This window comes from Alligator mississippiensis, chromosome 5 (assembly GCF_030867095.1).
Source record: "Alligator mississippiensis isolate rAllMis1 chromosome 5, rAllMis1, whole genome shotgun sequence".
NCBI lineage: Eukaryota > Metazoa > Chordata > Crocodylia > Alligatoridae > Alligator > Alligator mississippiensis.
Window position 1 is genome coordinate 111,674,365 of NC_081828.1, and position 15,732 is coordinate 111,690,096.

The window sequence follows — 15,732 nt, forward strand, 5'->3', positions numbered from 1 at the left end:
TTAGAAAAGTAATTCTTTCATATTCAGCTGTGATTAATTATTGGAACAAAATGTTATCGTGGGTTTAATTTGATTTATTTCATACGAAACTGTTTGTTTAACATTAAAATAATAGTGGTAGTGAATAACTAAAATAGAACGTTTCTTATCTCATGTTCTTAAGAGGGAAAAAGGGGAGACAATTGTTTTAATTACCCTTTTGCCTGTTTTTTTTTTTTCCAACAAGCTTAGACTTGCAACATATATGTTCTATTTTTCTTTTTGTGTATGAAAATAGTACAATGGTTTCTAAAATAGAATATCTTTTAATAAAAAGCAAATACTTAAAATACTGAAAATAGATGAAGGGTAGAATTGATAAACTATTCATAACAAGCTACTTGTTTACCAAATTTAGTTCATTTTTTCTGTTGTAATATTTGTGATGAGGTCACACTTTATGTAATTTTTTTTGTAGCTCAGAATTATATTTTGAATGCTTTATATAAATCTAATTCATGCTACAAATATCTCCTTCTCTGCTGAAAAATTTTGAGTCCCATAAAATACATGTGTTTTTAGTATTGGGACTGGTCACATTGCTAAGTTCTGTTGCCTTTCAATAGTATTTGTTCTTCAAGATGGCAGTAAATTCTTGTTTTTCCTTTGGAAATTTTCACTTGATTTTTGCAATGCAAAATGTTATCTGAATTCAATGAACTGGATATATGCACATGTTGCTGTTTGCTGACTGGAAAATGGTAGTACTTCTGACAAGAGTTCCATTGTGAATAGTCCAAACCAATTTCCATAAAGATTCTTCAGCACTTACTTAAAAGTCATCACTTCAGCAAGTACTCCTGATAGCAAATGTGTGATCATTAGTGTGTGAGCTGAGAAGAAACAAATGAGGAATTTAAACAGTGGAAGCATATGTATTTGTCTGTCTCGTGAGACCATAGATTTCTGCCAGATGAGGCATTGAATCATTAAAGATCTGCAAGTGTGGCTTTAGAGTCCAATTCCTGAGAGACAATTTTTTCCACAATTATTGCATGTAAAGTTTGTATTTAACAGTCTGGAATGTGGTGCAAGGTTCTTCTTGAGTTTTCTTTTCTTTTTTCTACTTGTTCGGCTCCTTTTTTCCTAAAGCCTTCATTCCATGCTTAATAGACTGTTTCCAAGCACTTCAGTCTTCTCCCAGTCATTTGGCTGAATGTTCATTGCCTTGATATATCTATTAGAAAGATCTTTGAAATGGAAAAAAGGAATCCAGCATAGTCTTCCTGTAAAGAGTTATTTGTATACAAGATCCTTAGGTATACAGCCATGGTCCATTCTTTGCATGGAACCAAGACATTGAGGGTAATGCTTACTGAGAAGAGAGTAAATAATCAGAATGTTGGCACATTCCAAGACAGTATAGGGAACTTTATCACACCAGACACATCCCAGAATGTGGTGAAGGCAACGTAAGTGAAGGCAGCTGAGGTTCTGTTCTAGAGTAGAGTACATGATCCAGGATTCACTGCTGCACAAAAGAGTGTTGATGATACAAGTCTGATGTATTTTGACCTTGGCCTTAGCAGTCAGTCTCCCACAGTCATTTGCTCAACATGCTCATGATATATGATGTTTTGCTGTGTCACAGGGGCTATTGGGGAAAAGACCCCTGATCTATACACTGGGGGTCCCTAGAGCAAAGACTAGGCATAAAAAAAAAAAAGAAAGAATGAAAGAAACACACTTACCTGCAGCAGGGCCTGCGGTACAGTTGGATCAGAGGAGGGAACCCACACGGGTTATAAGCCATGCCTTTAGTCAGCTGAGGCCGGCCAGTGATGTCACCAGCAATCACAGGCCGGTGTGAATAAAGAGGACCCCCAACAGAGACTGAGGGGGAGAGCAGGAGAGAGAGTCGTTGCAGACTCTCAACACCAGCAGCAGCAGGAAGGTCTGGGGAGAGAGGGAGTCTCCAGAGGCTCCCTACATTGGCAGCAAGCAATGTACTTGGGAGGAGGGAGAGTCGGCGGGGCCTGGTGTGCCCGGAAGGCAGAACAACCAGAGGAGGCTCACATTGGAGACTGGTGGGAGCTATAGGAGAGTGAGTCTGGCAGGGCAATAGCTCACTGTGCAAGCAGCGGCTGACCGGACCAAGAAGGGCTGTGGGGCACAAGAACTGGGGCACCTCAGACGACACCGAAGGAGAGCGAATCCATGAACCGCATTCAGCAGCATGAGGGGAATGAGCATCCAGAAAGAGAACCCTTAGCCATCTTGGGCCAAACGATGAATCGTACCCCAGAGAGTGCTCAGGTACCAGGTGTGGAGTACCAGTAGGAAGGGGCGAAAATGAAAGGCTTTAGGAGAGAGTGACGAGGAGTCCTTTCTGTATCCTACCCGTAGGGTCAAGAAGATAGCCAGGCAAACTTTCCCCAATTTGTAATTTTGGTTTTTTTATTATTATTTTCCCCCTTTTGGGGGGCTTGAGCAGCAGGGGACTAAGTTCCCTGGTGAGGGAAAAGTCCCAGGAAAACGGTGAGAAAGTGTAGGATAGAGGATCCCACCATCTCTCTAGGTATCCCATTCCAGTGTTTCACCACCCTAAAAAACATTTTCCTAATATCCAACCTAAACCTCCCTTGCTGCAAATTGAGACCATTGCTCCTTTTTCTGTCATCTGCCGTCACTAAGAACAGTCTAGCTCCATCCTCTTTTTAACTGCCCTTCAGCTAGTTAAAGGTTGTTATCAAATCCACCCCCAGTCTTCACTTCCACAGACTAAATAAGTCTAGTTCCCTCAGCCTCTCCTCATAAATCATGTCCCCCAGCTCCCTAAACATTTTCATTCTCTTCTGCTGGACTTTTTCCAATATGTCCACATCCTTTCTGTAGTTGGGGGCCCAAAACTGGACACAGTACTCCAAATGTGTCTTCACCACTGCTGAGTAGAGGGGACTAATTACTTCCCTAATTCTGCTGGCAACTTTCATGCTAATACAACCTGGTATGCTGTTAGACTTTTTGGCAATAAGGACACACTGTTAACTTACATTAGGCAATAAGCTGGATATAACTCACAGGTCCTTTTCTGCAGACCTGCTGCTTATCCAGTTGGTCCCAAGCCTTTGGCAGTACATGGGATTCTTCTGTCCTAAGTACAGGATTTTGCATGCGTCTTTGAATCTCATGAGATTTCTTGTGGCCCAATCCTCCAATTTTTCTAGATCACTCTGAATTGTAGCTCTACCTTCCAGTGCTACACCCCCCAGCTTGGTGTCTTCTGTGACCTTGCTTAGAATACAATCCATCCCATCTTCTAGATCATTGGTGAAGATATTAAACAAAACTGGCCCCAGCCTGGGGCACTCTACTTGATACCAGCTGTTAACTAGTCATCAAGCCATTGATCACTACCCATTGAACTCAATGTTCCAGCCAGCTTCCTATCCAGCTTAGAGTCCATTCATCCAGCTCATACTTCCTCAGCTTGTTTGCAAGATTTCTGTGGGAGACTGTATCAAAAGTCTTCCTAAAGTCAAGGTCAGATTGGTATAGACTGTGAGGGGTTTTGCCTTCCTCTATAGTGGGGGTGCATGGCCCTCTACCTGGGATCTCTCAAAAATATATTAACAACCTTTTATACAAGCAGAACTTTGACTGCTGTGATCCCCCTACTTTACCTGTGGCAGGTTAGGTGTTATGTCTTGTGTCACAGTTTATGGTAGTTTTACTAAAAGTTAGGTTATAGGTTGTATAGGAAGGCTCATATAGGGATGATCCTGCCTCAGGCTGTGGGGTTGGACTGAGTAAATGGAGGTCCCTTCCAACCCTACTGTAAGAGACTGGAGCATAGGTAGTCCAGGCTAATGGTTAAACCACTGAGGAAAAACAGGGCCTAAGGCTGAGTCAAAAAGCAGGAGCTATGTACCAAAGCCAGATGGAGACCCAGAAGCAGAGTTCATGACACAGTCCAGAGTCAGGATCCAGGGATCAGATTCTGAATACCAATCCAGGAAGCAATCTACTGGGTCCAATAACAGAACCAAACCAGGGGCAGGAACCAAGGAAACTGGAGCGCAAGAACCAGGAGGCTTGCCACAGCAGAACTGTTGGCTGGTCTGAAGATTCAGGGCCCCAGCTGGTACTAAATGGATAGGTGGTGTTCCTAGCAGCCAATCGGGATGCTCACTGATCCTAAACTAGAGCAGCATTCGTTACCTTGGGACTTCTGTGGTACTTGTCTTAGGCTGTCTTGGCTGCTCAGCATTCCAGACAGGACTGGGCCCAAGCTGGTCTGCTGATCAGCCTGCCTGACACCTATTTCTCTATACTTCTATGAAGAAGACTTTTCTTCCGACAAGTTTGAAGGCTTTTATCATGTCAATGAAGGCAGTGTTAGAGGGGGGTCTCCTTTGTTCCGTACATTTTTCTTAGATGTGTCAGAGTGAGGAGATCATATCTAGGATCATATTTTATTGTTCCTCCCACCCCCTAGTGTCTTTGCAGTCTGCTGCTCAAGGCATGGCTGGGGAGAGGACATGGGCTTCCTTGGCCCTGAGAGAGTCTGAGGGCAGGGTTTGCTTAGTGAGCAGCTAAGTGTAGCCAAGTGCAAGCACACCTCCCTATGGGAGGGCAAGGGAAGGGGGTGGGGCACGATCCTGGAAGATTCATGGCTGATTTGAACCAATAGGGGCCAGCTAACTTGAATCATAATGGCATTCAGTAGACCTCTATCAGTCTAGACATAGCCTTAAATGTGAGTTAATCTTAGGTCACAACCACCATTTTTAGCCTGACTTGAGTGCTGTGAGCTCCTGTGTGCCCACAGGTTTAGATTGAACTAAGTCCGTTTGGATTGATTCAAATGTGCCACTTGTAAATACCCACAGCTAAGAATGTGTCAGTTCCTTTTAAAAGCCTTTGAAGAATGGCTGAGCACTCAGATGGAAGGAGAGCTCTAAAAGAAGGATGGCTTCCATGATTGTTCCTAATGTAGAAAAAGGATGCATAAAGAAAGACCTGAATTCATAATAGACTTTGCTCAGGGTAACAACATTATTTTTAGGTTCTTGTTTGTATTATTAGCCAGGCTTCAAAGGAACTTTAGATATAGTGTTCTTAGGTCTGAAAAACAGGTCAGCATGAGATTTTAATCCCTGATACCAGAGTACTCTATACGATGTTTAGATCATTGCAATCATCAGTGCACTATTTTTTGTATAGCATCAACATTATTCTTTCATAAAAAATAATGAAAGTTTGTCAACCATGTCGATACAATGTGGTTCCTGTGTAGTTTGCATATATGTAACTAATTCCTAAAGAACAGTAGAAATTAATCATTTTAAGTGTTAAAGAAGGCAAAGGAAAACCTAGTATCACAATACAAAAAGATTAATAAATAATTGTAAAATCTTATGCTTATAAGGGGGTTGTTTTTCTACCAATTGTTAGAACAGATAAGTGTGATGGGTATGGATAGATTTGGCCCATGAAAATTTCTGAATTTTAATCTGTGTTTGGGAATTGTTTTGGTGAAGTTTCTTAAAAATAGCTGGCAAATTAAAGTGGCTTTACTCACTTGTTACTGCTCTTACTCAGAAGGTCAAAGTTAGTACATGCCTTCTCTCATTCACAATTCCTACTTGTTTTTAAAATTAGAAATTCAGGTCCTATCTAGTGTAGGTGGTGACTCACTGATGACTAGAACACTAGGGAAATGAGTGTTAAGAGAAAGCTCTTTGACACGTACTGTTGCAAAATGATTTATATAAGACTATTTGCTACTGCTGTTTATGTAATCAAGCTTAAGACTCTTCTGTAAATGCATATTTAACTTCAGTAGTTAACAGCAGGCTGTTTGTTTTTTGGGGATTTTTAAAGTTTCAGTAGCTCAGCTCCTGAAAGGCATGAAAGGTAACAATACATTTTCTAATATTGTCTGGAGGCAGGTAAGACTAAAATTGATGTTGATTTCATATGTAAAAATAAGAAAATAATGTCAGAGCACACCACAACATTTATATATACACCAAAATATACTTTATTATGTATATAGAATATGTTGTGGTGTGCTCTGACATTTTCTTATTTTTACATAATACTTTGTTGGTCATCTTTAAGCATTATTTACAATAACATAAATGGTAGATATCAATAAGAACTCTGACCTTCTACATATCTGAAGAGTGGTTTGTCTCCCATCTCTTTGTTGGTTAAATCAGGGGTTGGCAACCTATGGTCTGTGGGTCAGATGCATCTTATAGATGTGGAGTTTCGACAACAGAGGCTTTCAGTTGCTGGAACTCTCTATGCATTGCCATGAAAACAAGCACTGTTGGTGGGTCCTCTTTCCATACTGCCCCTTCAAAAATGTGCTGGTAGTAGTTGGGCCGTAGTGCCAGCCTTTCCTCCCACCTCTGACTCGGGAGTAGATCATTCTGATCCACAGCCAGAAAAAGTTGTCTGCCCCTTAACTAAAGAAACTCATTTTTTAATCTTATCTCAATATGCCTGATCATTTTTGCACGCTGGTCCTTTTTGGGCCGTTTCCAGTTGGTCCATGATTTCCTTGAAGCTTTGGGTAGTGCATTTCATACAGAAGTTTACCTGAGGCTTTACTGGTGCTGGGTAGAGTGGAAGGATTATAACTTTGCCTTACATGTGATACTAAGTTGTATACATTTCAGTATGTTGTTGGCTTTTAAATATTTATGTAAGTAAAACTTGCAAAGTTTATCTTGGCAGAGGCACTGTGCTTCAGGGGAATTTTGGTCTTTATTCCAGCAGATGATCATGACTTAATAAGGATAAAAAAGGAATAGAGATCTGAGGGGTGGGGAGGGAAGATGCACATAATCTGGAAAATAATTTACCCACATCCAACAATTTAAAAGCTGGATATTAGGGGTGGCAATTATTGCTGTTGTTCAGCCCTTCTTAAGTACTATGTCCAGTTTGGGACATCTACTTTAGCAAAAATATGGACACATGTGAATGATAAGAAATTTTAAACATATGACTTATGGGAGAGGTTCAATTAATTGATATGCTTAGTCTGAATCAAGGAGATGCGACAGGAGCATGAGGATGGTCCTCCAATGCAGTCTTCCAAAAGTAATTGTTATAAATAGGATAGTAATCAATTGTTCTCCTTATGCAGTAGTGGTAAAACAAACAAACAAACAAATAAACAAACAAACATTAAATTGTAGCAAAGAAAGGTTATATTGACTATTTGAGTGAAAGCATTCTCGTCATAGGGAAACAAAGGAACAGGTTATCTACAGAGATGGTGGAATCTTTCATTGGAAGTTTTTAAAGCGAGGTAGGAGGAAAACATGTCAGGGGTGATTTAAGTATATTTGATTGTGTATATTTGATTCCAGCCTTAGTGCAGGAGGCTGTACTCTATGGTTTTGAGGTCCATTTCATCCCTACATTTGTATGGTTCAGTATGATTCTGGAGATATATTCAGTTGTAGGGTCAGAAGGTAACAGTAGTTTATGGAACTTTCAATTTGGGGGAAGGACGTAGGGAGACAGAATGATAGTAAAATAAATAAATTTTCTGAATTCAACTACCAAAATAAAAAAGGAATAGACTTTTCAGAAGTTGTATGAATGCCAACCAGTTGCTACTAATCTAGTATTTAACAAAAGTTTATTGTTATTTTGAGGTAGAAAATTAAAATAATTTCAAACTTTTCTCCTCTAGCATTATCACAAATCATTTGAAAGACAATGTGCTGAACAGCTTGAAAGTGCAAAAAATACCCTTTGCTTGATGACTTTGCAATCTAATTTCTACTATGTGGCTACTTGTAGGCAATAGTGCTATTATGCTTTCTTCTTGTAATTATTGTTGCATCTTATTACCTCTCAAATCTTTTTTTCTTCTTATTGGTATTTTACACAAGTCCCCCTTCCACCAAGATCTGGTTTTGTCTGAATGTTCCATCATCCAGAGTGGAAGGTACTTGGCTCTTTCAGGTCAAATATGAGGATTATATCATTCAGGCTTGCCCAAAGACAAAGATTGTCTCCATTGCTATTGATGCAGTGTATCCCCAATCTTGATGTTGACAACTGACATCACCTGCATATAAAGCCATCTGGTCATAAATAGACAGGGGTGTCATTGACAACATGCCAAAGGGTGGCTTGCATATATTAGCAATGATTAAGTCATTGACCTGGACAGTACTCCATTCTACTCTGGGAGGTATTATGTCCCTTAGTACAGTAGGTCGTTTGTGATGAAAGTACTAAGCTTATGCATCCTTCTGGCTACAAACTCTACAGGGCAGTAGCCTGAAAGTTTCATCTTCCACAGTTGCTGCATATGTGTTACTTGTAGAATGACTGCATATGGTTTCATTTTCCTGATGATGCATTCCAGCACTGATTGCTTGAGTAAAGAACAGCCTTCAACATTAAGTTGAAGAACATCAAGTTCTCTACCAGCCAAGGAAAAAAAAAAGGCAGCGCATAAACCCTAAAAAATGGAGTCCCCCAAGGGTCAGTGCTAGCACCAGTATTTTTCAATGGGCATGACCTTGACAGAGCAGCATGGGTCAAGCTGAACAGGCTGAGATCTGGATACAGGTGCTTCAAAACATCACTTCACAAAATGAATATCTTATGTGAATGTGGAGTCCAACAAACTGCACAGCATTTAATTAAAAGCTGCACTCTCTACAAATGTCCAGATGGCATAGATGGAATCCACACAATGAATTATGATACCAGAAAGTGGCTCATAGATTTAGAAGATGACATTTGACACCATACAAAAGAAGAAAGAAGACCTCTAAAGATTTCATAGGCCTTGGATTGGTGCTGAACTAATACTTAAATCCTGCAGTGCTGTGGGCCAATTCAATATGATTAAATTAAAAGCTTCTTCCTGATGTTGTAACAAAAGGAATTCATTAGTGCAATAAGCACTTGCAGTATGTGAATTGAGTCAAGATGGAAAACATTTTGTAAAAAGAATATGTTCAACAATGCTCCAAATTACCTCCCCCCATCCAAATAAGTATTAACTTTTTTATAGTGCATGAAGTTTTTTGCATTTTGAGTATTTTTCATTACCACTTAATCTCTCTATGCTCCTTCAGGCTTACCCATGAGTAATCATAAATTATACAGATAGGTCATCCAATAGGAAGATGGAAGAGAAACAACATTTGGAATTATGATACATGTTAAGAAAGGAACCAAATAAAATTTGGAAATGGACATATATGCAGGATTTGAAGCAAAACCCAGACAACTTAATTAAAATAAAATAATTAAAGCCAATATGTGCCTTTTAGTCTTTAGCAATAGGTAAACACTTTTCTTCTTGCCTTGTAGTCTTCACTGTATTTTTGTATCATGTGTCTTGTTTTAAAGGGGGAAAGACTAGACCGCTGGCTCTCTATCCCTGTATGTCCCAGTTCTTCAAGGTAGATTTACATCCTATAGACTAAATCAGATGCACAGTATAAACCTTCATAAGCAGAGGGGCTTTCTTCATCAGATGCTGTGATGGAACTGCAAGAAGCTGAGCTGCTTAAAATAAAGCAGTGATAAAAACACAAAGGATAAGGAAGAGGGGAGGAAGAAGGAGGGGGCTCGTCTGTGAGAGACAAGGTGGGTGAGAGAAAAAAAAAAGCTGTCAAACCATAAAGACAGGACATAAGGGACATCTATATACAAGTGCCAAAGCTGCTCTGATACTTTGGAATTTCAGTGCATCAGAGCAGACTCGATTAATTGCGTCTGTTGGAGAGTGGCAATTGTCGCACTCCAGCAGCCTCCTGCATCTTGTGTATCAATGTCCCAATACTTAAAAATGGTGGCAGGGATGCTGGAACTAAAGCTTGTTCAAGGAGCTTTAGTTTATGTGCTCCCCCCACCATTTTTAAGCATGGGAACACTGATACAAGAGACATGGCAGCACTTAGCAGCTCTCAAAGCTACTCTTATTAAAGCACTGCCCCCCCCGCCAGCACACTGGAGCACGTGTAACAGTGTCCAAAGGTTATAGCAGCTAATCCAAGTAAAGGTAAAGGAACAAGAATCCATAGCCTTACTTTAGAACCAACATTTTCTCCCTGCAGACTGTATGGACAGCGCCTAGTCTGTCCATAGGCCAGTTTTGGCCAGTAGGCCTGATCCAGTGCATGGGGTGGGTGCAGCCAGGGCCTACTCCAGCCACAAAGTAGTGGCCAGTTCTGGGCCTGATCTAGCCATGGGGTCGGGGAGGGGAGGAAGGGCCTTCCTGGCTGTTCTAGGCACAAAGCAAGAGCTTTACCCAGCTCCAATCCAGCCCTGGGGGGAGGGTATTCTTGGCCCAATTCAACTGTGCATGGTAATTTGGTAGTAGAAGAAGGGTGACATAGGTTCCATGACATGAAATTTCCTGACCCATGGGGAGCCCCATGGGCCAGATTCCATGGCTCCATTTTCTGGATTTGGCCTGTGAGCTGGGGGTTGAGCACCCTTAGTTTAAACTATTCGTAACACAATCTAGTCTGTGGATGATTTCTTGTTCCACAATTTCCTGTTCAAGTTTGCTTTTAAAGTGTTTTCTAACAACTGCTATTCTGTGGTCAGCAATGGAATATCCAGGGAGATTGAAGTGTTCTATCACAGGTTCGTCTTTCTTTCAAGTACTGACATTATACTGGTATTCATTTATCCTTACACAGACGTATCGTGCCATGTGTCCAATGTATAAGAGGAGCATGGCACTGTAACTAGGTGATGGCATATATGTCACTGGTTGTGGTACAGGTAAATGTTATAATCCGTGTTATTTGGTTCAGTAACAATGTGGTTTGTGTTAAAGAGGGGGCATATCTGACCTGAGTTTGGGGCCAGGTTTGGTGCCTTGGCAAGAATAGCACTTAGGTAGGCTGTTGCTCTAGATATACAGTTTGCACCTGGGGAATTGTCTATAAGCCAGAACAGGTTTGTCCCTTATTTATTTTTCTGGAGGGCTTGGAGGTCATTAATGTTGTCTGAGGTGTTCAAGATGGGGGTTGTAGGTCACAACCACAGTTGTCCTTGTCTCAGTGTTGTACTAGCTTGGAGTGGGGCCTGAGTCTGGTCCTGTTGATTTGAGTGGCCATAGTTTTAGGATTGTATTGCAATTGTACAAATCCCTACTCCAGATCCTTAAAGTGTACATCCTGGTTAATTTTGTTGAGAACAGATACAGCTGTAATATAGAGCTTGGGTGTAGACTATGGATCTAGTGGTGTGCTTAGGATGCAGGTTGCTAGCTTGGAGATGGCAGTAGCAGATGGCTAGTTTCCAGTGCAATCTGATGGTGATATGGCCATTGCAAACTTTCAGCATGGTATCATAGAATCATAGAAGTAGGGTCGAAAGGAACCTTGTAGATCTTCAACTCCGACCCCCTGCCTGGGCAGGAGGAAAACTGGGCTCAATTGACCCCAGTCAGGTAGGCATCAAGCCGCTTCTTAAAGACCCCCAGGGTAGGAGTCAGCACCTCTTCCCTTGGAAGTTGGTTCCAGATCCTAGACGCCCTTACTGTGAAGTAGTTCTTGTGGATGTCTAATCTAAACCTACTCTCCAACAACTTGTGGCCATTATTCCTTGTTATGCTGGGGGGCGCTAGGGGAAACAAGGTCTCCCCCAAACCCTGCTGGTCCTCCTGGTGAGTTTATAGATGGTCACCAGGTCCCCCCTCAGCCTTCTCTTGTGAAGGCTGAACAGGTTCAGGTCCCGGTTCAGGTCCCGTAGCCTCTCAGGAAAGAAATACATTTTCATAGATTCATAGATTCATAGATGTTAGGGTCGGAAGGGACCTCAATAGATCATCGAGTCTGACCCCCTGCATAAGCAGGAAAGAGTGCTGGGTTTAGATGACCCCAGCTAGATGCCCATCTAACCTCCTCTTGAAGACCCCCAGGGTAGGGGAGAGCACCACCTCCCTTGGAAGCCCGTTCCAGACCCTGGCCACTCTAACTGTGAAGAAGTTCTTCCTAATGTCCAATCTAAATCTGCTCTCTGCTAGCTTGTGGCCATTATTTCTTGTAACCCCCGGGGGCGCCTTGGTGAATAAATACTCACCAATTCCCTTCTGTGCCGCCGTGTTGAACTTATAGGCAGCCACAAGGTCACCTCTAAACCTTCTCTTGCGGAGGCTGAAAATATCCAGTTTCTCTAGTCTGTCCTCGTAGGGCTTGGTCTGCAGGCCCTTAACTATACAAGTGGCCCTTCTCTGGACCCTCTCCAGGTTATCCGCATCCCTCTTCAATTGCAGCGCCCAGAATTGCATGCAGTACTCCAACTGCGGTCTGACCAGCGCCCGATAGAGGGGTAGTATCACCTCCTTGGACCTATTCGTAATGCATCTGCTGATGCACGATAAAGTGCCATTGGTTTTTTTGATGGCTTCGTCACACTGCCGACTCATGTTCATCTTGGAGTCTACTAGGACTCCAAGTTCCCTTTCCACTTCCGTGCCACCCAGCAGGTCATTCCCTAGGCTGTAGGTGTGCTGGACATCCTTCCTCCCTAGGTGCAGCACTTTGCATTTCTCCGTGTTGAACTGCATTCTGTTGTTTTCTGCCCACTTGTCCAACCTGTCCAGGTCTGCTTGCAGCTGTTCCCTGCCCTCCGGCGTGTCCACATCTCCCCATAGCTTTGTGTCATCTGCAAACTTGGACAGAATACATTTCACTCCCTCGTCCAAGTCACTGATGAAGACATTAAAGAGTATTGGTCCAAGGACCGAGCCCTGCGGGACCCCACTGCCCACACCCTTCCAGGTCGAAACCGATCCATCCACCATGACTCTCTGGGTGTGACCCTCTAGCCAATTCGCCACCCACCGGACTGTGTAGTCATCCAAGTCACAGCCTCTTAACTTGCTCACCAGTATGGGGTGGTATACGATATCGAAGGCCTTCCTGAAGTCTAAGTATACGACATCCACCCCTCCTCCTGTGTCCAGGCGTTTTGTAACCTGGTCACAAAAAGAAACTAGATTGGTCAGGCACGATCTGCCTGCCACGAACCCCTGCTGATTTCCCCTCAGCATAATTTGTCCTGCCGGGCTCTCACAAATGTGAGCCTTGATCATTTTTTCAAAGACTTTACCAAGGATGGAGGTGAGACTGACTGGCCTATAGTTGCCCGGGTCCTCCTTCCTCCCCTTTTTGAAAATGGGGACCACGTTGGCCCTTTTCCAGTCCTCCGGGACTTGGCCCATGCTCCACAAGCTTTCAAATATTCCCACCAGTGACTCTGCAATGATGTCGGCCAGTGCCTTCAGCACCCTTGGATGGACCTCATCCGGGCCTGCCGACTTAAAGGCATCCAGTTCTTCCAAATGACTCTGCACCATTTCAGGGTCTACCCGTGGAAGTCTGGCGCCTTGCTGCTGCCTCTCTACAACCCCAGTGAGAGACTTGTCGTGCCCCTCACTTAGGAACACTGAGGCAAAGAACTCATTGAGGAGTACAGCCTTGTCCCCCCTGTCCGTCACCAATTGTTTCTGCCCATTTAGCAGGGGTCCTATTCCTCCCTGGGCCTTCCTTTTACTCCCTATATATCTAAAAAACAATTTCTTGTTGTCTTTTACTTGGGTTGCCATCCTCAGCTCCATGGTAGCTTTGGCCCATCTAACTGCCTCCCTACAAGCACGAGCAGAGGAGGTATATTCATCTTTGGTGATCTCTCCCTGTTTCCACTTTTTATGTGCTCCTCTTTTGTCCCTTAGGCTGCCCTGGATTTCTCTGGTCAGCCAGGGAAGCCTCCTGGCCCCTTTCCCTCTTTTGCCTCGCTTGGGGATCGTCTTGCTTTGTGCCCGAAGGATCGTTTCCTTAAGGCACAGCCACCCTTCTTGGGCTTCCATCTCTTCAAATCTCCTACTCTGCAAGAGTACTCTTGGAATACTCTTGGAAGAGTATTGTAGAGTCAGTGGGATGGAAGGGTGTGTAACAGGGAGATAGAGGCTCTTCTTACTTTAAGAGGAAACATGACAGGCAAGGCCTTTGGTCTAGGGCAGGCATCTGAACAAAGGACAGCTTCTAGGAATCAAGTAGCATCCTAGAGGCTGAAAGGATAGGAGCTACCAGACTGAGAGTGGCTATCCTGGAGCTAGTTGCACTGCAATAGGCAGAACTGCAGGCAGCCAGGAAAATAACGGTAACAGAGCAGGTGGGTTGGCTCCTCTCATTAAGCTGAGAGGAGACCCCTGTGTAGTAGCGAAAGCTTGTGACAGAAGGAGATGTCTGAACTAGAGGAGGCATGTGGCCCCAAATGTTATGTGGAGAGGAGCTTTTGCTAGTCAAAGCTGCAAGAGAATGTAGACCTGCAGGGAGAGAAGCTATGGATGGAACTGCCTGCTAGAGGATAAGGGAGGTACCTTATGGATTCATAGCTGTTAGGTTTGGAAAGGACCTCAGTAGATCATTGATTCCAACCCCCTGCCCTGGGGTGGAAAGAGTGCTGGGGTCAGATGACCCCATCCAGGTGCCTGTCAAGCCTCCTTTTAAAGACCCCCAAGGTAGGGGAGAGCACCATCTCCCATTCCAGATTTTGGCAACCCTTACCATAAAGTAGTTCTTCCTGTTGTCTAACCTAAATCTTTTCTCCATCAGTTTGTGGTCGTTGTTCCTAGTGACTCCAAGCGGTGCCCTGGTAAACAGAAAATCCAGTATTCCTTGCTACCCTCCCCTTGATGAATATGTAGGTGGCTACAAGATCCTTTCTCAACATTCTCTTGCAGAGGTTGAAGAGATCCAAGGTCCTCAATTTTTGCCTGCAGGCCCCCAACCATATGAGTGGCCTTCCTCTGAACCCTTTTGAGGTTGTTCACATCCCTCTTGAAGTGTGGTGCCCAAATCTGGACACAGTACTCCAACTGTGGCCTGACCAGTGCCACATAAAGGGGAAGTATCACCTCTTTGGACCTGTGTGTCATGCACCTGCCAATGCATGATTAAGTGTGGTTGGCTTTACTGATCATTTAATCAAATTGACAACTCACGTTGATCTTTGAGTCAACAGTGACTCCAAGATCCCTTTCTGCTGCTGTGCTGCTGAGAAGGTCCTTCCCCAGTCTGTAAGTGTGCTGGTGATTCCTTCTCTCTAGGTGCAGCACCTTGCATTTATCCTTATTAAACTGCATCCTATTCTGTTTTGCCCACTTTTCCAAACGATCCAGATCTGCCTGGATTTGTTCCCTACCTTCTGGTGTGTTAACGTTACCCCATAATTTGGTATCATTTGTGAATTTGGACAGAGTGCTTTCTGTGCCCTCATCCAAGTCACTGATGAAGACATTGAACAGCACCAATCCAAGGACCAAGTCTTGTGGGACACCACTGGCCACACCTTTTCAGGTCGATACCATCCCATCCACCACCACTCTCTGGGTGTGGCCCCTAAGCCAATTTGCCACCCACTGAGCCATGTAGTCATCTATGTTGCAGTTTCTTTTATCTATGAGAATTTTATGAGATACCATATCAAGGCCTACTTAAAATCCAAGGAGATAACATCTACCTTGATTTCTGCATTTAAGCATTTTGTGACCTGGTCATAAAAAAGACCAAGGTCAGTCAGGCAGGATTTACCTGTTATGAATCCATGCTAGTTGCCCTTTAGCATTGTTTTCCCTGCTGGACTCTCACAAATGTGGTCCTTAATATTTTTTTTTTCAAGGATTTCCCCAACCTTGGAGGCTGGGGAACAAGCTATCTCCTTAGAGCAGAAGTGCTG